General features: G+C 44.4%; 1 protein-coding gene across 16 annotated transcripts in view; it reads right to left on the bottom strand.

The window, feature by feature from the left end:
* LOC126853682 (CUGBP Elav-like family member 4) overlaps nt 1-25,183 on the bottom strand; it is a 567,269-nt gene that overhangs the window by 130,147 nt on the left and 411,939 nt on the right. The window lies entirely within an intron of this gene.

The following is a 25,183-nucleotide window of genomic DNA, read 5'->3' as shown; positions in this document are numbered from 1 at the left end:
GGTTTGATCTCCAGGAAAGACTTGAGGTCTTCGAAATACCAATTAAATCGCGCTTTGATCGATATTTATACCGTATGTTATTACAAGCAATAATATTTGCAATAGCGTTCAATGTTCAAAAACTCAAAGATCTGTTTAGAGAAATATACTTAACGCATTCACGTAAAAGAGTGGACCTGCATTTTGTACGCCATGTAAGCGAGAAGATGCACTATTTACATACCAAATTATTGCGACAAATGCGATGGCATTATTGGAAAAGCCGGCCCGGGGATCACTTAGGCAGATTGCGCGCTCGCATTTCTCTTCTTCTGTCTCGATCGCGGGTTTGATCATCCAGATCGGGATGAAGAAGCCACCGTTTCCAGAGCCAGAGCGGTGACGCTGCTACACGAGACCGTCGAGTGATTAATGACCGCGGTGTCGGAGGGTAAGTCTCGCGATGTGCCGTCTCGTAGGTTCGCGGGAAGGGGGGAGGGGGGGAGTAAAGAGGGCGGAACGTCTCTCCCCCGTTGATTCCATGTCTCACCGTACCCGACTTTCGTACGAGACACAGAACGAGCGACGGATCCGCGGCGCGGCGGGGACGCGAGGACGACGGCGCGGCCCCAGATGGAAAAAAAAAAGAGCCGGGCTTTACTTGCCGCTCACGAGCGAACGAAAGAGACGATCGTGGAGTACGAGGTCGAGTACAAATTGTCTTCGGGGGACAGGGCTAGAAATCAATCTACTTCTTGCCTCTGCGTCTGCCCTGCCTTTTCGCTCTTTTCTCGCCTATCGTCTTCTTTATTCCAAACTTTACCCGACGCGTCACGCGACTCCTCGGATGAGGTCATTGTGGCGCAGTGGCATGAAAAAAACTTGGTCGAATTTATATTCGCAGTGACGAATGCTTCTTGCTAGTTCGAAACTTCGCGAAATTGAATTTGTCTATGCGATCGGAGAATAACAAAGGACGAAGACAACCGACATTGTCTTGGTAGTTGATATTCGACATAGTTTCTGAAAAAAATATTGCAGGCGATAAATTTCAACCACAAAATTTCTACGCAATAATATAGATGCGAACATACTGTTTCTTTATTACACGTTTGGTTTTATTCGGATATTACATCTACTGTATTTATTGAGTTAAATACGATATACAATAGCAATTTATTTTAAACCGTAGATCTGTTTTTGCAGACCGCACGATTCGGTCATAACATGAAAGGTATATTTAACTTACTCTCAACCTATGTATATACCTATATTTGCAACGCACCGGAGATGCTTTGCCGAGAACATAGATGTTATTATCGGAGAAAGGTAAGAAAAATGAAAACAAGAATAGACGCGCTAGCGAAAACATAACATATAGTCGGGCATCACGGTTTGTACACTTATCGATCACTTAGCAACCATATTTCTCGTACGGACGCACCAACTAGCGAGGACGCGATAGTGCTGCACTTATATCAAGGCACCATCTATCTTGTCAGGGATCGACAGCGAAATACTGGTGAAGTTGATACACGTATACATAGTAAGAAGGATGTATCGACATTGCTGGCTGCGAAGTAAAAAATGCCGTTCTTCGCGACGGAGACTTTCTTTTTAGAGGCTTGTTTCAACTCGTTGAAATTTGCGTGAAATAAATTCTCGCACCTTTCGATATCCTCGCAATTAAAAAAGTTGACAAATAACTAAATTTAATATGTATTATAAATTAATATTATTAAAATCTTGTTTCGCTTTTGAGTTTTCAGTTTAGGTTCTTATAATTCTTCGCGCTTTTTATCTTCGTACATTGGTAATTTTCATCTCAAAAGCATCGAGATGATTTAACTTTCTCGAACGCGATTATGTCCATGGATGCAAAAATAAATGACCGTATCTCTCGCTGGGAGCCGCTTCGAAGCTCTCGTAACGTTAGAAGCAGTGCAACCGAGAGGACTTCATATGCATGTGTTTAGCTATATTCGCGGGATTTACGCGGGGCATCTTATCGCCTTATTCGCGATTGTACAGGCTCGTATGCGGGTACATTGTGAATAAAATGCAGCCGGTACGAAGGTGGTGCGAAGAGCGGTTGGGGAGAAGAGGGAGGGAGAAATGGTGAGTGAGGGAGAGGGCGCGATTATAATGCAGCGTCCGTAGGTACGAACGAAAAGGGTCTGTTCCCCTCCATTCTCCACCCCCGTTTCCTCGCAGAACCTAGATTCTGGATACACTTTAGCGAGTCCATTATAGAGATTGTGGTCGCGACCTCGCAGCCACCATAGGTAGATAGGTAGATAGGTAGGTAGGTAGGTAGGTAGGTTTTCCATCCGCGTAGCCGGCAAGAGAACCTTCCTATCCCCCTCCCCCTCCCCCCCCCAATCCACACGCGAACCACGCGTCTACTTTCTCTCTCCTTCTTTCCTTTCTACTGGCACCGTTTATCACTTGCCGTACAAAGCATATTTTACGGTTGGACGCGGCCCGATGGTAATAGCGTAATAAAAACACGGAGTGGGGATGACAGGTACCATTGCGAGGAAAAGAATTCTTCGGCGTTACCGATGGTTCTGGCTTAACTTGCGACGGCGCGCGAGAAACGCCTCGCCGTTGCTGCGTAAATTAGAATATAAGAGCTCTCCCCCTTCTCCTACCCCCATCATCTCCCTCCCAGCCAACGGACCGGATTATTCCGCGCAATTTATTCCAGAGTACAAATCTAATGATGGTCAGAAATAACGGGAAGACAAATTAGCCACTTGCTATTGTTACAGAAGATATAGCAACGGAAATGTGCAAAGAGAAAGGCATCCCTGACGGTGCGTAATATAACTGGATAAAAGGACCGATCGTTACCTCACGCTACAATATAATTACTCCTTTCCCGTAGCTTAGGGAATTTTATTTCCGCTATTTGCGCCACTGTCTTTAGGCTACGATGGTGGAATGCTTCGGAAACGATTTTCTTTCTTTAAACAGCTCGCTGGCTGCAGTTGCTTTCGATTACATTCTTTTCGCTTGCGCAGATACAATGCCGTCCAGATCTCAGGCGCCGCGTATCCGGATAACGGTTCCCCCTCAGAATGGAGCTAGTGGCGCGATACCGCCCTGGGAAAACGAAATAATAAGCCGTCTAATGGCGTCCGGAATTGCGGACATTCAGCCAGCGATTGGACGCAGTCCTGTTCCGTCAAGCAGTTTCGCCTCTTCAGTGTAGCCAGGAAGAATACAGTTTCCGTCGCCTCTGACTGGACCGGGTCATTATGATGCAACTCCCGAATGACTTCTTAATCGATATTCCACGTTCTTTTTCACACGTGAACGAATATTTCGCGAGCCCTTTCGAAAAACGAAGAGAAAATCCGCTGGGATCAAATTCAATCGAAACAGCACGAGACGACATTTTTAGAATGACCGTATCTATCGTATCAATCGATTTTTTATATTCTTTTTTGAAAAAGAAAAAAACATCTTGGCATAACATTTAGTCTATATATTTACTTGATTTTAACAATTTACGGATATTAGAAGCTTTTAACGCAAAATGAAAATGTATTCTCATCTCAAATATCGGGCGTGTCTGACAAATATCGATCTCTACTACTTATTAATCATACGAAGAACGAAAATATGCTGTCAAAGATATCTGTGACAACTATAATATCTCGCAAAGTGCTTGTCGAATCAAGTAATATCCACGATTTTATTACGATTGAGTAGGACACGTGTATATATATATATATATATATATATATATATATATATATATATATTTTTTTTATCTCAATAAAACTTACGATTGATGCACACGCTACTCGGCGATGTAGGACGCAGCATTCTTTGATGAGGTACACGAGGCAGATATACTTCAAAGGCCGCGCGAGTAATATATATTCTGCAAAATATTCCTCGTCGAAGAGATTCCTTCGATAGAAGCTTCCCTCCGACAGAAGTTTGCCAAGTCTTCGGACAAGCGAGAGAAATTATTCGCGCTCGGTCGAAGCTCCTTTGACTGACGGCGTAGGGCGTTTGCAATCGCGCGCAGTCAATCCTTGGGGGATGAGTTTCCGAGGCGACCTTTTCTCGCCGGCGGAATAATATTCACGGCACGGATGTCACTTTGGCGATACGCGAAACATAATCGCCATAAGAATGCAAGAATAGAGTAGGATCGGAAAATTCACGCTTGATAAAGAGAACGCGAGCTTATCGTCGACCGAGTTGAGAGAGAGAGAGAGAGAGAGACAGAGAGAGAGAGAGAGAGAGAGAAAGCAAAAAAAAAAAAAGAAGGGAGACGAGTGACACTGGCATGTTACAAACTGCACCTGTTCTCACGCTGACCGAACAATGGATGTTGTCCCGGTACCCATGGGGATTAAATATCATAATTAATGTCGCCTCGGTACGTCGAGTTTCTCTGCGTACGTGTTTATGTTTGTGTGTATGTGTATGTATGTGGAAGAATCGTCACCTTGGAGACGCCCGACGCCGCTACTGTCGTCGCTCGGTTTCTCCTCGCTCTTCTCCGTACATTTTCTCACGGCTTGCCGCACGGCTCGTTACGAGGATCAAATGCGAGCAGACAGAGTGTCTTCTATTGTGTACACGGCTCAAGAAGCCTCTATTATTAACCTCGATCACGATCTACTTCCCTCTGTTTTCGGTCCTCACGCTTTTTCTCTCTTTTGGCTCTCTAGCTCTCTCTCTCTCTCTCTCTCTATCTTTTTCTCTGTCTCTGAGTCTCTTTGGATCTTTCGTCAGAAAAGAACTGTCCGCCATGAAACAGCTTTTATCCCGTTGCGAAAGACACGCAGCGCGAATCGACCGCATACCATTGTTTTTGTTGACAATTTGAATTATGTTCAACTAAATATTAATATTAGCGAAATATCTTGGTTCTATTGTCGTAAATATTTTATTTATGTTTATTCACTATTATAACAATAAAAATCAAGAAAATTTTGATGCTAGATAAAGAACGAGTTCAATATATTTTTATGATATTCTTACGCGAATCCATCCTGTTTTTTTTTTAATTTTTGTATTTACTATAATATTATAATGAGATTCCAAAGAGGGAGCAGAGAGAACTTACGATAATAATACTTTTTGCAAGAGAAATTGAAGTAATAATTACATTCGATGAGACATCGAATTCGTCGAGGAATGCATTGAACCGTGGTACAATCGCCAATTCCCTCCAAATAATATTTACTTCCTTTGATTTCTGTCAGACTGGCAACTCCAATGCAGGTATTATCGAGCGTAAACTACTGGCTCTGGACGATCTCTGATGGTATACGTCGGTACACATTAATTAGGCTTAGGCTCACGAGGTAGGCTTAATTACTTTCGCCAGATCAGAGCCAAACTAGATTCCTGCCGGAAGAGGGGACAAGTAAAATACTGGGTAGATATATATATATGGGGAGAAATATATACATATATACGTGTATATGATATGTATACGCGAATGAGCTGCGTGTGTACACGTTCGACGATAGGAATCAGAGGGGGCGGAATAAGAGGAGGAGGAGAAACGGAGACACGGTTAGGGATATGAATCGCATGAGCGGCTGAGCCATTGTAAACACGCGTATAACAGGGACTCATCCTGGCTGACCCGTTCCGGGAACGCTAGGCGACGCAGGTGTCGGTTCAGGATTAAGTCACAGAGAGCAGCGATCTTGAGGCCGATATACGGCCGCTTGTTACTACTTGCGACGCATCACCGACACTTTCCGTTCTCGAACGCCGTCCAGAATTTCGCCATCCAGTTTCGCCATCATCATCGGCCGCTCGGCCACCCTCTCACTCGGTGCTTAGCGTGCGAACGAGATCGCACGTTGTAATCGCGTTCGCGTTGGTTACTCACGGTTCGGCAACCGCTGTAATTTGCGTACATTGATTAAATTGACGAGTGGAATGAGAGACGGACGGGCGGTCGAGAGGGGTCGGGAGAGGGCGAACGACGCAGGCAACGCAGGCCGGCAACGAGGGAAGGTAGAGGGAAGGGCGGCGAGAGGAGATGCGGGTTTTGGAGATCGGTACCGCGTTACCGTTCGTACGGGAGTTCGGTGGCAAATTAAAACTTGCCAATCAAACGCGATATCTGTGCAACTTGATAGTGACTTTAATTAAAATCGCTAGTGATGAAGATCCGCCGAGGCGCGGATGGTATGCGATACGCGCTGGTTATGTGAGATTTTTATTTTGTGTACTAGTCCGATGTACATCTCTCTTTATCTTTTATCTAATCATTACGCAAATAATTAATATGAGTAAAAAGTAGAATACGGGACTCGAATGAGAAGTTTCAAAGTTATAAATTATAGTGGCTGAATTGGCATACACACACACACACACACACACACATATATATATATATATATATATATATATATATATATATATATATATGCGTACATGAAATTAGTCTGATAAAAAAGATAGAAAAAAGAGTGACATCGATAAGCCGATATCGAAGGGATAAGCGATTGCGTATCGGCTGACACGCGATACGTGTCGACGATGACATGGTCGTCCGATCGCTTGCATTTCGGCATGCATGAAAATTTCATGTAAATGGCGAATTATTGGATAGAGGCGCGGCGCATTTTATCGCGATATTTCGGTACTAGTTAAGAGTGCCGTGACGAAAGAACAGTATATATCGTGTCTCGCTAACGTAGTGTTACTTTTATGGATGCACGTAAACCGCACGCGCTCGCATATCTATTTATTGGTTCGTGTTAAGAAAACAGTAGGAGAATACTGGGCGGGGTCTTGGCGTGTATGCACTATGCCGATCATAAAATGCTTGCGGGACATGTTTAGCGTGCTGAGAAAGACAGCGGGAATAATGAAAGTGCACAACGAGAAAAATGGTAATGGAATGGAAGAAGAGAGAGAGAGAGAGAGAGAGAGAGAGAGAGAGAGAGAAAGAGAAACACGTCGTCGAGCGTCGTAATTACGAGCGATCGTGGAAACGTACAACGTGAAATAACAAAGTACCTTATAGCATACGATACTTTAAGTCTCTTTCACTCTTGCGGGAAAATTGCTAATATAAGTTTGACAAATTCGTAACAATGCGTTAAGTGCCACGTTACATTACAATTTTGGAAATGCAATTATCTCCTCGAGCGACGAATTCGATTTCCCACCTATCCAAAGTTTTCGAGCAAAGCACCGAGGCGGGAAGCGTATCGTTTTACGTTTCCCGTCGTTGCGTTCCAGCAAATCAGATTAATAGAGATCTTACATTTGACGGCGTTATCGTGTCGGATGGGTCCTATCCTGTTCCCATCGATCAATATGGCGGAACAGCCCGGTGTCTGCGCGGCTGTAATTATTTCCACCTAAGACGTCGAAGTTTAGTGCAATCATTTCTCAGGAAGGATGTTCCCCCTTTGAAATTGTTAGAAGCGAACAGCTTTCCTTGGGGAAACTTTTGCGAGGCATCTCGCGTCGCGCCTCTCCTGAGTCTCTTTCCCCCCTTCCCCTCACCCCTCTTCCCCCACGATCCTTCCTCCCCTTCTTTCCCCCGGTTACTCTTACCTCGACACGCCTTCGTAGAGAGAGCGTAACTAAATAGAAACTGATGCTGGAGCCAGCAAAGACCCTTATTGTCGCTCGGGAACGCGTGAGAAGAAGTTTCCTCGTCGTCGTGTTCTCTCGCTCGAATAAGACGATTCTTCGTGTCATTCCTGTTCGCGGGGGAGGGGGTGGAGTGCGATGCTCGAGAACGAAAAGTGAACGTCGCGCACCCGTCGAATACCAAAATCCCGACGTCGACGACGACGACGACGACAATCCTCGCCTCCGCTGATCTATTGAAGTCTACGTACAGTCCTGGATGCGAATATCCGCTTTCAAAACTTTTTATAAGTTTCCATTTAACACCGCAATAATCGTACGCAGTATACTTATTAATATTTAAATAATACTTATAATCAAAGAATTTATTTAAAAACACGATATATCAAAGTATAAAAAAATGTACATCAAGTTTAATAAAAACTCTCCTCCGGTATGTCGAATGGTTTGTCTAAAAAAATTGAAGCGTCGATTGACACGAGCAATAATAATAAATGCGCTTCTATTAATTTTTCGAAAATTATTCGACTGTGCTCTAGAATTATTCGTCTTTTAGTTCTTTAATCTCCATTTGCGAGAATCGTTTGCAATTCTTGCTACGATAGACAAATTCACGAATCGTACCGTAATAAAAGAAATAAAAAGTTGAAATTTACAAGAGTAAAACGACCAAACTCTCCTCCGGTATTTTCTATGCCGGATACATATTCACACCCATCCTTCATCGTCGATCCGCGCGCAGCTATACGTTCCCCCCTTTGTACTTTCGCTCAAGGCCCATCTCCTTTTTCCCGGAACGTACAATAAATTCCCATGGACATTGGTATGCGATCGACGCCTCCGGGGTTCTTGGTCCCTACACCTCCTGCGCATCGTGAGAGCACAGGGTTAAGAGGGGTGGGACTTTGGTAGAAAAAATTCTTTCGAGGGCAAGGAGACACGATTCGTCGAGGGGCTTCACGTGTCGTTCTTTAAGAAAATGTGCGCCGACCCGAGATATATTTGTTAGGCCTTTTCATTTCTCATTTCGCGCTTCACGCGCTCCCTTAATATCCATCGAAGATGATGAGAGCATAAGGAAAGTTACTTTACGAAACATTTTTCGTAATAAAGATTGCTTCCGGAGCGTATTTTATGATTAGAAAGATATTTTTATTAAAAAGGAAAAAAAATGATGTATCAAATCTTTGCTAAAAAATATATATCTATATTAATTAAATTGGTAATAAAATTGGAAATTGATTGAAGGAAACTTTAATGATATTAGTTGTAGAAACATTATATATCTCGTTGCAAAACAATCCAATGCGATAAAGTTTAACACGCAGAAAATAAAGAATGTGAATGTTAAGTGCGATAGTAACATCGTCATGATTTTTTTGATAAATTGATTTTTTGTTATGCGCCGTTAATGCACCAGGGTTTTGGACTCCTGCTCGCTCGACAGTTTCTAATTACGCGTTGCGCCGGTCAAGATAGTATCTGCAGGGATAATTATATAATACTGCGCATATTCCATCATGCGTGCAGCGGGTGGCCAGAGTGTGTTTGAGGTGGTGAGGCGTGCTGATGACAGACAGGGTGTGCGGGTCCGATAGCGATAGCATCCCTTGTATCGTGCCGGACGATAGGCCGGTGCCTCTCTTCCTCATCCTCCCTTCAGAAACCATCGTCGCGCCCGTCCTCCTCCTCCTCCTCATCCATCATGTCGACAGCTTCGTTATGACCACACACTGACTGTGCGCCCGTCACCTCTTGGATCCTTTCGCACGGCTGGATCTATGATGCCCTGCTGTTCCGCATAAAGGTTCCTATCATCGACTATATCCGCTGAGAGATCCGGGCTATTCCGAAACTCTCGTCCTCAAGTGCGACGTTAAATTACACGTTCCTCTCCACGCGTTCAAGTTCGTATCTCGTGTTTCGCGAGAATGTAGAAATTTCGTAAACGTTAATTGTGCCGGTCCACTATTGCGTCACGATAAAGTCTTGAAACAATCATATTAAAATTATAATATAAAAAAAAGAGTAAAAGAGTAAGCAGAGTGAAAATTCAACGAATACGTGAGTACACCAAGTCCGTTTCTCATCTCATCCAATCCAATCTTCAAGCCGGCGGCTTATAATATAGTGCACGATTACGAAGGCGACGTATGCATCGCGTTGCGACAAATTGCGGCTGTGTTACTCGTGGAGAGCAACGTCAGCGAGGCGTCAGTATTCGAAAGCCGGCGCGGCGTGCGCGATGTGCGGCGAACAGTCACATCGCAGTGGTCGGTGCGGGAATGCTACGTGCGACACGACGATACGTTTCGACGCGACCGGGGGGGTTCGAGGGGTCGCGTGACACGGGGCTGCCTGCCGCTGATATAGTCGAGAATCTGAAGTATTTTTCTCTCATTCCATTCCGCCCCCGCCTCCCCGCGTTCTCTCCACCCTCGTGTTCGCCACCCCCGTCGACTATCAAATTAACAAAGGGGAATATCAAATTAAATTACGCTTGTAGCGTGCCGCGCGTGCTGCGCTCCGGTGGACGATGCGACAGGTGCAACGGGGCGTCAAATATTCGACGGACAGCTATTTCCCTTAATACACAAGCGCCGCGTGCCTCGCACTAATTGTAACAAAGGGGACCGTCATTATAATCCGGAGCGGCTGCGAGTCAAAACTTGAGCGAAATTCCGCTCGCGGAATATCGATGCAAAGTTTCGGTGCGTCACCGCCGCACGGGCGGATATCGCGCGCATTGCGTCTGTCATTGTTCGTCGCATGGAATGAACGCGCGGAAAACGAACGCGCACCACGCTCTCGTATTAAATATAATGAAAAATTGCGCGGCATTCATCGCGCGCGAGAAATCCCGGCATACTTGGTTGATTAGTCGCGCTTTGATACGGGAAAGCGACTCCATCTCTCTCTCTCGCGCGCGCGCGCGCGCGCGCGAGCATTCCAGCGAAATCGCGTCGAGAATATGGAAGCGACAAAAAAGCCTTTCGCGGGTATTAATTCAGTTGGCCGACTACATTGGTTCGGCGACACATTTTTTTCGATTTTCCTTTCTGCCGGTCCTTTACACGCGCTCGTGGCTGTAAATTCTTGCGTGCCGCGCGCGCTTTCCACGCGTGTATTTCCCACCGTCCCCCTCGTTTCGCATCCATTTTTTTCTCTCTGCTCTCCCCCTCCCCCTCTCCCCTCCCCCTCCCTCTCCTTTTTTCAGCGCAAACATAATGAATATTGACAAACCATTTCTCCTCCTACATACACCTCTTTCTCTCTTTCTCCTCCACTCCAATTCTCTTTCTTCTTTCAGCGCTGGAGGGTGCATCGTAGCAGGGAAGCAGAAACAAATAGGATGAGACGTAGGGATGCGAGGCGGGATAGCGGGTACCCTTCATCCCTTCGCGGTACCAGCTCCATTCGGTACCATTGCCCTAGGCACAATGCGTCCCCGCCATACCCCTCCCCTCACCTCCTCATCCTCTCTCGTACTCTAATTCTCTCTATCTGCCTATCTTTCTCCGGCTCGATGCAATCCGAGGTTGCTTCGGAAATATATTAGTCCGGATTCGCGGAACGACGGAAAGCGAGGCGATACGGCGGCGCCCTCCCCTATCTGCTTGATGCGATTTTCACGTGCGGCGGTGGCGAGGAAATTACAGTGAAAGCGCGAGAATTCGCTTTCGTCGAAATTTCGAGAATACCCGCCGATACCACTCCACTTTTTCCGTCCCTATCTACCATTCCCATCTCTGCCTTCTCTCTTCCGGTTTCAGATACAATTTGTATATCTTCGGAGCCGAATCTTTCTCTTGGATCTAAGAATGCCTGTCTAAAACGCGAAAGAGTGTCTTTACGTTACTTTCTTGTATGCTCTCGCTCTGTTTCTTTTTTTTTTCAAATTCTTTTTACATAACATTCGCGCAATATTTATTCTCATATTCAAGAGACTTTTGAAGAAACATTCAAAAGACTTTTACTTAAATTATTAAGTAGGAGAGAGAATTTTGAGTTTACTTTTTTACAAAATAACTAACGTTAACTAACGTTAAACAAATTCACTGTTGCATTCAAAAGAGAGAGAGAGAGAGAGAGAGATAAAAGGCCGGACCTGCTGCAAAAAGACCATACTTTCTTTCGTGTTCTTTCTTTCGGCACGATGGCGTACTTACTCGCTGCGAAATCACAGACCGCACTTACCGCTTTCTACTGCGGTGCACAGGCTGCTGCGCGCGTGTGCAACTCTCTGTCCGTACCCAGGGTTTACACATACACTCAAACGTATGCGTAGTCCAAACGGAGTCGTACCTTCCAGCACAGAGGCGCGCGTTTCTTGCGGGGGCGAGCAAAAAGTAACGCGCGCGTCAGCTCCTTCCTTTTTTACGGTCCTCGGAGGTTAGACTCATTACGAAACGTTACGTGCGCAAACCCGCGCGTCTGGGGGATGTATAAGCGGCGACGTACCCATCTACCTACCTACCTACCTACCTACCTACCTACCTACCTACATACCTGTATGCGCGCTACGTGAAATTTAACGTCTGTGTACACAACGTCGTTTGGAAAGTCGGAATCCGACGTCCTGTTTGCCGCGCTGACGTACGCGCACGGTTGACCTCCCGCTCTCCGTTTCACGTCGGCAAAAGTGTTCCGGTTCCGCCGTCTTTTCTTTTACGCCCGTGCGTGCGAGTAGCCCCCTCCGTAATCGTTCGACCGGCGATGATGAACGGTCGCGAGGGCACGCCTGATTCGCAGGACAAAGATTGATTGATACCGGCAGCGTGCGAAGCTTTCCTGCTGTCCCGCGTTTCACAGCAGATGACGAGATACACTCGCGGTCGTGTGATTGAAGAGGGTAAAATCGATCGTGCCGTAGGAGAAGCCGTTTCTTTCGCGCGGGTGGTCTGTCCTTTTTTATTTTCGTTCTCGCCACAAAGGATTTGTTTCGCTCGCACATTTGTTTCTAATTGCTCAACCGCGTGAGTAGAATCGATAGCACGATTTACAGATCTATGAGAGAGATTGTTACAAAGAGGAAAGATGATTCGTTCTAGTCGAGTAACTGATAAAAATGTACAATTAATGTTGAATAACATTTTTAAAAAATACTTTAAAGATCTTTTGACATGATTTTGAGACTTTGTTTATTTATTTAATAATCAGGCGTTATATAACGGTTACGTTATATAACAATATCATTAGATTCTTCTATTTAATTTATTTAATTAATTTAATTTCTTCGTTTGTATGTATTCTTCGACTTCTTTTTATTCCATATTCTTTCGACAGATCCTATTTAAACAAAGAATCAAACAGCAATGCCGAACAATGGATTTCTCACTAGACGCATGGTTTCGAGCTTCTCGTCTTTCTTTTAAGGCGGCAATTTTGATTGAACGAAGGCAAAAGACTGTCGAGCTAGGCAGGCCTTGTTTCATCGTTGCCTCAATTATTTTATCCCCTCGTTCTTCTTGCCGTGCTCCATTTTCCTCCGAGATCCGCCCATCTCCTCGATATCAGGTAGCACTTAGGCTGTCTGAAAAATAAGAACTACGTGCGATTGTTTCTGTCTTGCAACCTATATCTGTCTCTCTCTTTTTCATGTAACGCAGAAATTATCAATGGTTAAAGAATTGTGCAGAACAAATAATTTTTCTACGAGTATTTTTATTTTGTATGCACAAATTGCATCTATCGATAAATTAAAATTGTAATGATTTACATAAATCTGATAGCGGCTATATCACTAAACGAAATTATAATGCAACATTAGATTACGTGCTAATTTTATAATAAATTTGATTAATACGGTAAATACATAGTAAAGAATATGTAATTGAAATTACGTGAAATTGCAGTGATATAAGTGTAAATGGACAAATTATGGCGTTGCATAAGCGACGCACGAGTGGTCGAATTCGTGACCCCGAGAAGAGAGGGTTCTTCCTAAGGATTCTCGGAGAGAACTTCAATTAAAATTAAACGTTATCCCCCCACCATCATTCCTCCACTTTCCTTTCGTTATCGCACTCACTCTCTTCAATTCAATTCGTCAGCCCGTGACGGTGGTAAGGTTTCCTTGTATCCCGATCGGGGTTACTACACGGATTCGGTGCAAGACGAGCTTTCAAAGGAGCATTAATTCACAAGCTAATCGTGGGATGTGAGATCAAACATTTTCCGCGATTAGGTCTCCTTTGTTGCGCGTGCCGTCCAGCGGATTGTAAGTATCGTCATTAAAAGGGTAAAATATTCTTTATGCTTTTATTGTTTTCAAGAAGAGATAACATTACAGCGAGATAAGGAGGTAATTTCGCGTCAACCATCTTATCGTCATTCTCTTTAATTACAGTCTCTCAACGAGTTTAATTCGATAAAAATTAAAACGCCATAGATTATCGTATTTCCACTAGAAGCTTTGACATCTTTTTCGGCTTTTACTTTTTTCTCTGCGAAGATTGTAAAATCAGATGAATACTGGCGCGCTACTAAAGTCAAGCCTTTCAGACACCTGGAAAATTCCCTCCTTCCCCCCACCCCCAAAAAAGAAACAGAAGAAAAAAGAGAAAATGCCGAGCTGGACCACCGCCGTCATCCCTTGCCTGCTGCGGAGAAACGGAAATCTCGACGTTTAATTCACGTTTAATGTGTGCTGCCCCGGCCGGCTCCTCTTTTTTTTACGCTCTTCCCGCTTCTCACGTGGGGTGGTATAATTAACCCGACGCTGAAAACGGCCTGCAGGGACCGTGCGCGTTTTCGAAGAGACTTTCGCTCGCTGAAAATTCCTACTCGTTTGCACTTCTCCCTCCATATACATTTTTCTCTCTATTTTTTGTCTGGCTTTGCCCCTTCTCCTTCCTTTCTCCATTCACATCCTGTCTTCTCTTTCTCTTCTTTTCCTCTTCCTTCTCTGTGCAATCTCTGTACGAACGTAAAATTAACTGTATATAGCGTGCTGCAACCGTCTTTGCATTCGTTCCCTAAAATACAGGAATAGCCTTTTTTTATTTTATAGCGTTTTGATGCATGCATATACTTTGAAAAAAATTAATTAGATAATTCATTTTATTACTGCGATAATTGGACGGAATATTAATTGTGTATATATGTGTGTGTGCGAAGGTACTGTTATGATAAATGTTTCTCATTATGCCGTATTTCGACGGTTGATGAAACGCAGAATTATTCGTTGTCTGATTGAATTGTTTAAACGGTTGAAGAACTCGATTAATTGCGAATTGAACCGCTAACATTGTTACAAACTAATTCGTTTTATGCACAACTTTTTTTTACTCTAAACTTTTCGTTTGAATCAAATGCAACAAGATAGGTTTTCGGGAAAGTGTTGTAAAGACAAAATTGCAGATTGAACGATAACTTACCAAAAAAGAGCATCTTTCGTGTAATATATTTTTATGATTTATAAAATTATTCACGTTTTAGAAGTGAGAATTATTCATATTCTACATACGATTCGGCCCCGGTACATTTTATTTGAACGTTGCTCTATGAATTTTCATTACGTTACGCACATTTTTAAAAAGAAAAATGAAGAATACCGGAACCGTTTGAAATAATTCAAATAGTAACATATCTAACATCAGAGTAGATGCGCTTTTTACTGGCAGTGATATAAGCAAATCGCTTGCCCCGGTATGGTCTGGAACGATAATCTCGGAAAACCGGCCAAGCTTTACAAAATGAAAATAGTTCATGAAAAGCGGTCTCTCTCTTTATCTAAAGTTTCCTTCCCTCAAAGATACAAATAGTGGCGTATGCGACAACACGAGAACGCGACAGTACATAATGTGACGTTGCGCGACCAATAAATGATAACATTTTTTTTGAAGCGAATCTTTATCAGAGACGGAGGTTGCGCGAACGACTATTTTCATGGCAGTTGTTGGATAACGGCGCCCGATGATGCGTCGTTGTTGTTGTCGAAATAGAAGGAGGGCAACATTGAACGGGTAACGATGCAACGTCGAGGACGAGTTATCCAGGCAGTCGAAGACTAGAAATGGGGAATGCTGAAGCCATTCGGGGACACGGGGATGCCGGGGGTGACGGCAACAGCGAAGTTAAAAGGGGCGGAGAGCGACCGCGGTGAGATGCCGCGTTTTCCCCGCGTACTCTTCTGCTTCTGTTTCGTGGAAGGAGCAACGGCTATCAAATATTTGCAGCGCCTCTAGCCAACAATGCCTCGCTCGATAAACCTGAAAGTTTGTTTACGATTGCCGGCTATTCCTTTGTCGCCTTCTTCCACGGCGGCTCTAACGTGTGGATTCCTCCTGTCGCCGTTTTAACTTACAACTCTCGGAAGCAACCTTTGTTGTCCTTCGTTTTCCTTTCTTCTTCCCGGACGGTTTCGCATTGAGCGTGCGAGCTACTGTTTTCGCACGCGGGGAAAACGTTACCATATTATGTACAGACAAATTTCTTGATCGCGTGTTACTGGAACATTAAATCACCGGCGAGGATTTCTGGTCAATGATATGTCTCGTACACGATCAACGTTTTATCGTTAGACACGCGAAACATTGCGGACAAAACAGCAGTCTAGTTTTCAAACTTTATTTCTTCTACTAGGAAGACAACCTTTCCTCACCGTTGACTTTTGTGTCGCAGATCCGCGTTCTTACCGCGACAGCGGCTCACGGCGGCGCGTAATTCACTCAGGGCAGTAAATTCGGTGCATCGGCGAGAGGAAGGAGGTAAGGAGGCCGCTACGACGTTCCTGACGAAAGAAATCATCGCAAAAGTTTGGCCGGACTGGCGAAACGACGGAAACAAACGGGCGCGACCATCTCGCCGGTGATTTGCAACTTCTTTATCGCAGTTTCGCGACGTTCCCCGGGGGAGAGGACGTGTATGCGCGAAGAAAATGTGTGGAGGGAGAGGAGGGGGGGGGAGGAGAGGAAGGAGGACGAGCTGGAAAGGATCGGAATGATTCAGTGCGGCCTAGATGCTCCCTGGCGACTCTCCAAATCACTTCCTGCCCCGCTAGTCGTATACCTAACTTCGGACCGCGGGACTCTCCGAGGATTGTTTGTACTTAAGCGGCCAGACAACGCGCGAGACGACCGGGAAAACAGTTTCGTTCGGGGGTGCGCTCTCTCGCTTGAAACAATAAACGCTCGGTCCAATCGAGCGTGGAAGATAACGAGCGGGAGAAAACTGGCGCGAGGGCAAAGAGACGCCGGGGAGGAGAAGAGAAAGAATGGAACGGGCACGATGGTATAGCCAGGGCGAGAGAAGCGCAAAGCGGGAGGAAAGAGTTGTTTGTTAGATCGACGACGATTCTGTGGAATTGCGAAACCGGCGAAGTTTCGCGTCGCGTCTTTGCCTCCCTCTTTCCCGTTGTCGGGCGAGAAATTTCCTGATAGCTCTTAATAATGCACTTCTCGGGACGGCATTCCTCGCGCCTCTCGGTCCGAGAGGATCTTTGAGACTGCGGTAAAGAGCGGACTACGCGCTAGTTCGCTAAACTTTAAGTATTACTCAAAGAAGAAACGCGCTGCGAATTTTCCGTATCCGGTGAAGCGAGAGCGATCCGTTTAAAAGACGGACGGATATTATCGCGGAGAATGGAGAATCGTGTCTCCATCAGAGCTGATAGCATCAGCGGTGTGTCGGGGCAACGTTTCGAATGCACTCTAGCCGCGTTCCAGAAAGATAGAGAAACGTAAAGAGAGACACAAATTGACGCGGGCAAGCTCGACTGCATCGAGATAAGCCCTATCTAACTCCGTAACGTTAAACGCGAGGTCACCCTTTACCCTTTACCGATTTCGCGTCTTCATCGCGAAATCGTACGCGCAGTCGGCGCGGTTTCGTACTCGCAACAGCTAATAGTGATTTGTCAGCGGTTTTTCCGAATGGCAGAAAGTATTCGAACGGGAAAAAGCCCCCGGCGTGGCAGAAAAGGCTGGGTAGGAAGGAAATTACGAGGCCCCTAAGTGCCAGGCCGGATGACAAACGGTTTAGGCGGAGACGCGAAATACGCTTTCTGGTTTCGGGATCACAGCCAGCTCGCATTTGCCACGCTCCGACTAACTTGCCTTCCACCTCATCAATCTTAGGCCACTTGGGTAGCACCGGCAATTACAATATCGGCTTGCTCGACGAGGAGTTTGAGGTTGCTGCCCCGAAAGGGGGCGGGTTCTTGGCACGCTAACCCGAGCCAAAGCTTCTGGCTCAGCCTGACGGCGGTGCTCCACCTGCCTAGAGAGAACATGTCCCACCTGTTGCGACCGATCAGTCACTTGAGCCGTGGATTTGTTTAAATCTTGATAACGCGGACTTCGTATCGGCTTAATTTCAATTCTGCCGACCTCACCTAGGAGCCATAACACCTCGGCAGCGGATTATCGGCCGATTTAAATCCGATTGATCGGATCAAGTGTGCGGAGAACGATGTATAATTGAAATGTTAGTGTCGCTGATCGGTTATATCGTTCAAGCGGTTATATCTACTCCGAGCGATTAATTCAAACACACGCGACGCTTAATGGAATTCGCTACAAACTGTACCACGAGATACCGTATATACCTGCACGCGACGCGATATCGCTGTACGATGGGAGTTTATCGCTATTATCGTTATTCCGATCGGATGATCGGAAACGCGGAGAACACGCGCGGTGGATTTGGGAGATCTTGATTGAAAGATTTGATGACGCGGCACGCGAGAAAGCAAATGTCTTAAAAAGTTTAATTTGTACAAAATGTGCGAAGCCTCGTTGGTGTTTGACAGAAACGCTTATCCGGAACTGCGAGAGAGAAGATGACCGCGGGAATTTATGGCACCGTTAAAGCATCCCTTTTGGTCCGGTAAGCTTACGCTTTAATGCGTTGTTTTTTTTTATGACTTTTACGTTAACACGTTCACCAGTGTACGTGTTCTATCGTTGCTTTACGAACACAATACGACGACGCGTGGACGAAATTCCTCGAATCTCTGTGGAATCTCTGTGCAATCAATAAAATAAATTCACCTATAAATAAGCGACTTAAGTACAAACGCTGTTATTGTGTATACCATTTGTACATTTAATCTACGAAGAGATTTAATTATTAGATAGAGTTTTAACGGACGTGCAAAGATACATTATGTATAACAGTTGTATGTTACGTATAAGCATAAAAAAACCTATAAATATAGGTATATATAACCATTATTTGTTTTTGCCGAAAAATTTTTGCAAAACTCGGCTAACATTTAATTAACAATAGCTTTCAAAGTTTGAAAAAGCTCGAAACCGTGCATGATCAAGCGTGTTCATTCCCCAATACACGGAGGCTTGTTCGCTTCAGTAACAATCTGCTCGAGTTTAGCCCGAGCTACTGCTTCACGTCCGGCTTATGCCCTAGGTGCGAATTAGTTACTGGCATTACCAACGGTTTGCTCCTAATTAACAAAGTTTCATTCATCGACGATAAAACTAAGAGCGGCGGATGACGGGTTCGCGAACGAGCGCGCTTTTCGAAACGATAACGCTTAGTTCAACGCAATTTGTCGAATCGATATCCAATTAAGTTTTAATCTGTCAATCGTTGATAACACCGACGAATGTCAGATTGCATTAAGCTACATTATGACAGGAACGAATTTTGGAAATCGTACGTGATAACAACGATACGCATGCCAGCCCCATTAATCATTAATTAATTTTTAGTAACGCGGTAACAATGCAGAAATTGCGATATAAAATATAAAATATATAGCGAAAGGTCTCTCTATGCATTTTATACGAATGTTGCTTTAATATCTCATAATTGCAGCTAATATGTGAAATTTCCACGAGCGCTATATAGGAAATTTGTCGTGATGTGTCATATTAAATATCGGATACCTCTGTGATAAAGTTTTTGGCGTAATTTTATCTAATATATTGTCTGTTATATATGTATATATAATGTGATCAAAGCGACGCATACAGCGTGACAATGAAACTAATAACATTGGAACGTGCGCGCATATTGTTACATTACATTTATTAAATATTATAGAATATAGTCTCCTTTGTGAATTTTCACATATACCTCTGCGTTTGGTTGTTTTATTTGATTAATAAATATGTAATATATATGTATATATATATATATATATATACGCGTGACTGAGAGAGCGAAACATTAATAGTCATCGTTTCGTGCGGCATGGACCAGCGCCATCGGCGTATGTAACGCGAAGGTTAATTTAATTTTGTTTAATTCCTATTAGCCTCCTTCTCCCTCTCTCTCTCTCTCTCTCCGAAGCGAAGCGGTGCTGATCAGTCTGCCGACGAGTCAACGATAATTAAGTTTGATGAAAAGTCTGCTTACACAGAAAGCGCCCTGATGTGGGAAACGCCTCTAATGGAGGCGGTTACTCGCAGCGCCGGTAATCAACTACGACGCTAGTTCGACAAGTTCGATAAAATCCAAACTTCTAAACAATAACGCAATTATAAAGTTCGCGGCGCCCTTGCCGATGGGGTAGGGGTCGTTTTGGCGCCAGTCAGGTAGAGACTAAGCCGATATTCCGACATTGAGCGTATCGAAGAAGACAACGCGTGCGTGTCCAAATGTAAAATGTCGTAGTGATATCTTCCAAAAACGAGATCGAGCGCGCCTAAACAGACTTGCACTCTATTTACTTAATCGGTAATATTGTTTTGTTTATGATGCTACATTTTATTGTTTTTTTTTTCGCGACGCAGTGATATTTACACTCTCACGCGCACTCGAGATTATATATATCTGTCTTCAATAACACAAGACACATAACTCGGACAAGTGGCGTAAAGCGGACGAACCGTAAGATTGTCCGTTCGCTTTATCCAGCAATAAAACAATATCACGTTTAAAACAGCAAATAATTTTATAGCCAATCTCGTCAACATCCGGACGCTTCTGGGAGAGGAGAGGGGGGGGGAGGGGAAGGGAAATTGCGTACACCGATAGTCCTGTGCAAGAGATCACGAGCGAATGGGGGACAACGAATTGGAAGTCGACTCAAGACGAACACGTAGCATAAAGTTGTAAAACTCAGCTTACGACAAGTCGTAACGTCGGGAACAACGCTCCTTCATCTATTTCTTTCCTGCCTTATAATTGATGCCATCTAAGCGGCGGCGGGAATGAAAGTTGAGGCTTGTAATAAGAGAAAAAAACGATTCCCGCCCGCAGCGCTCTTCTTCTCTCAGCGTTAATGACATGAATTTTATTGAAAATATTCGCGAGGACCCCGCTTGATTAACCAATAAAAAAGGGTGCAGCGTCAACCCTCGAAACGACCGGCGATAAATAACGTCATGACGTTCCATGAGAGAAAATTGTAGGCCGACCCTTAATGACACAATAAAAGCGTCGTGGCTTAATTTCAACCTTAGCACGACACGACCAGATGACGGCTCGGTGTTTCGGTTTATTCGCCAGAGGCGGATGTCAGATCTCGCTGATATAAATCGATGATAAACTATAAACTTTTCAAGTCTTTCGTTTAACGTGCAAAGTTGATATTACGAAAGATAATGTGTTATTAGTATAACATTAATAACCTACCGTCACATTTGTTTGATGGAGATATACGCGTTTGACGTTGACGCAAGATTACGAAAGCACGTTTGCGTCCGCTACTCGTTATACAGCTTTATGCAAAAAACGATGAATTATATGACAGTAGTGAAAAATGTATATCCCTTTTGTTCCTCCCCGAAGCAATATTAAGTATCGCCTCGAGAATTATTGGCACCGCGTATTGGCCGAAATTGGAATCACGGTTGAGGTCTCGGCGGCATTATAACATCTGTCAACCGGCTTGGAAGCGCTCCAGGACAATAAGTCAGGGTATCGATCGGTGGTGGGACGTACCGTGTGACAATAAATATTACGAGATGATTATTATTGGCCGCGCGTGGTATCACTTGCATATCGGACGGCACACTCTGATATTCTCGCCGCCACCGCAAGCGCGCTCGCGGTATATCGACGCGATCGATTGCCGGCATCCTAGACTTCAATTGATGGACGCGCGGTTGTAACAATCGCGGAAATTGTGTCGCAAATTCCCTTTGTCGAATTCGCGAGATCGCCATATCAATGTAGCCAAATGCGTTATCATGAGGCTCCTATATGACGTTTCTAGTTTACAGGATTATAATTCGTGCGGGGGCCGCGATTTTGGTAATTCATCGGTCGACGGGGGTGACAGCGGTCCCGGGAGAAAGGGATCTGCATTAATAAAGCGCGGTTGTTTTTGGCGAGAGGTGACAACGCGGCGATTTGTAGATTGTGGACGAGCGAGCGGTGACAAATCATTTCGATTTAAATTCGCGGATTTTAATTAGAGAATGATAGGCGAATGTGTCGCGATGATGTTATAAGTAAACCGAGTAGTTTACAATCGGCGTTTCTCTTTCGTGCCGCTTAAATAAATCCGCAACTTCTTCCGCTCCTCTCATCCTCTCATCCTCTCGGTATCTCTTACGGCGCGTCCGAACCCTCTCTCCACACATTCGCCCTTTTCCCTCGGCAGATCTCGGTTATTGGTAGCGTGCCGGTATCTCGGCGCAAGCTGCATCACCGTTCGCCGTACGGGGGTTATGATATACAGCATAAAACCGCGAGAAAAATACTATCTTCATTGTCTAAATGGCTGCCGATAAAGCAGCCCGAGTTTACTGCGCACGAGATTGTATTTATCATCCGGCAATGCCAGCGAGCAACATCGCGCGCGCGTTATATGCTTTGCCACCCAGTTATCTAAGATGCGTTTGTCTATTCGCGGAGAAAAATGGATCGCGTCGTTGCGCGAGCTGCTGAAACCGAGGGGAAAAAAAAAAGCTAGTATCGCGCGCGTCGGTATACATTCGGGTGCCTCATGAATCCCGTCCACCGTATAAAGTAGCGGATACGACCGTAGGAACGTAGCGCAATGTCGGACTCGTAAAATCGTCGAGAAAGTATATAACCGTTATTTCAAATCGCGCCCGCTTTTATTGGACGTTTATTGAACCGAACTTTCGTAGAGTTACGTGAAAGAGGAGACGGGAGGGGATTGGTTTGAAATTCGAAAATTGTTGAATACGTTTTCCGCCACCCTTGACGAAATTGATCTTCGACTAAATCGTCCTTCTTCGCGATTCTCTTCTTAGTGAAGGTACAAAAGTGCCAAAGAGAACGAAGCGCGAGCTTAATGCAATATTAAACAGTTAGAGCCGCACAGGAGAAAGAGGCGAGGGGGGAGAAGGCGAGGGAAGTGAGGACGGATCCATTTTCCATTTTTCGCGCCTGGAAAGAGTGCGGTCACGTGCCGTGGGAAATGCCGGGCACGACCTTCCACGTAGGACCCGAGAAGAAGGGTCGTACCAATCGTGCGGCAGCGTTGAACCTTCCATTTCACGTACAAGGAATAGATCTGCAAGCTCTGTTAAATCATGATTTGTCGGGGTAATTTGATTCGTGACCGAGGTTTGGTGGTACGAGATTCACTTTCGCGCAATTCGGTGCCGCGCGCGATTCGATTTATGTCACCGCGTCTATATTCCGCGCACGGGCGCGGTGGCTAATGACGAGGTGACGACATTTAGGTAATCAGACCCCAGTTCTGTTATCACACTGCGCTACGTTGCGCAACGAAAGCGCGACCGCTCCTCCTAATATTGACTTTCAATTAATGCTCGCGCGCGATGAAACTTAAAATCGGCGCTGCGTCGTTTATTCATGAAAGGTCAATGTTACATGTGTTATTTCTTTGTATTTCTTAAAATAATATTCACGGAACGGGAAGAATATTAAACGCTATTTTAAATCTAATCAGATGCGCTTGGCGCGTATATTTCACCACGACAGGATGTTGCAAGCGGATTATAATAATGTAGGCTGATCCCGAAATATAATCTCGGCTTTATCGAACGATATTAATATCTTATCTGGCATATTTTTGTCCCACCGGCAACGCACATACCGCGCGTAACACGCGAATGCAGGATCGCGCGGACGCGTCGATTCACTTCACGAGCATAATACGATCTCTTCATCATTCTTTTAACGTATTCCACGTTCGTCGCGACGTACAGGCTGCAAAGGGGGGGTGACGCGGTTGTGTCGTGGAGCCTTTGGGGAAACTACGAGGTCACGAATTGAGAGCAATGCTATCGTGACGCCCGCGCGCGCGCGATCTTCCTACCAGGAGCCTTGGCTCCTCTCTTCTCTCGCCTACACGCGTGTTCAGCACGTACGTATATCCGCATCTCTCGGTCGTCTCTCCTTCCCGTCCTTACACTTATCCTACTCTCTACTCATCCCCCAACTTGGTGTGATCTTCTCTATCCATCATATCACCCTCACGCTCTCTCTGTCTCTCTCTCTCTCTCTCTTTCACGACGACGCTTGGCCCAGACCAAAGAGACGGAGTCACGTCTCTAGACCGGAGTTGCTCTAATTAAATTACTTAAGCGTACGTGTATCTAGGGATGGTTTTAGGTCGGATGCTTCTACGTACAACTGCATGCCGCGAGAAAGCGACGTCTCAGTGCTCGGAGCGTTTTGCACGGCCTTCAGAAGTCGATCTTGTCGTCTGTCGTCGGCGTCTGTCTCGCTTTGTTCATATCTTTCTTGCTCTCACCAAGATCGAACATCATACACCGTCAGGGATTGGCCGCATCTCGGCGCGTACGCACCGCGAATGATATTTGTACGTGCTTTGGGTTTCGTATGGAAACAAGATAATATCTCTGCTATTTTCGTAATCTTATTAAATATTGAATAGATGACTAAAAAGTAAACAAGCATGCACTCTGATATGCATATAATAGATACGATTGGGTATTTTTAATTTTGGAAGATTTTTTATAAAAAGTTTAATTCTTTTTAATTTAATTATATGGAATTTATAGATGACAGATATTCAAGAAAAATACTTGTAACCGTTGCATTTTCAATCGTATTTTGCAAAGTCAAATGTTTAAAGACAAAACGTTTTGTCACGTGCAGTGATTCTAAGATAGTTTTCCGAGGAAAAGTGTCATGAAGGTTCTATTATAACTGGCTTTTTCTCTCTTTGTCGAGAGCATTGTCGCTGTCGTCGCCGACAGCTGGAAAGTTACCAAAGTACTATTCTCGCACGCGTCTCCTGCACCTTTCTTTTCATAGACATCATCAAAGGATCTGTCACTCTCCATTATCAGCCCAGCGAGCGAACAGTAAAAGCACGAGACACTAAAGCCATATTATGTGGAGAATATTGTGCACTCGATAGGAAGAGGTCAAAGCGAAAAGAATAGGAAAGGAGAGTTTCTTTTTTCGACAAAATAGTGCAACATACAAAAAGGAAAACAAAAAAGAGAATATATTTTCAAAATAAAAATATTATGTATAAGTATTAAAACCTGACACTCTAGAAGTATTCGCGTTTCTATCGAGACAATATTTTGATAGCTGAGAATAAAAAAAAAACGTCATGTTTAAATATTAATATTTAATAATTATTACATATATATATATATATATATATTATTTTTACCAAATTTTAATGAAGTTCCTAGAGTTTATAAATACATATATATAACTTGGTACCTTCTTACTCATTAATGTCTCATTTTGAACAAAAATTCAAAGAGAT

The sequence above is a fragment of the Cataglyphis hispanica genome, chromosome 12 (assembly GCF_021464435.1).
Source record: "Cataglyphis hispanica isolate Lineage 1 chromosome 12, ULB_Chis1_1.0, whole genome shotgun sequence".
Lineage (NCBI taxonomy): Eukaryota > Metazoa > Arthropoda > Insecta > Hymenoptera > Formicidae > Cataglyphis > Cataglyphis hispanica.
The sequence above is the reverse complement of the archived record's forward strand: the minus strand, read 5'-3'. Positions and strand labels throughout refer to the sequence as shown.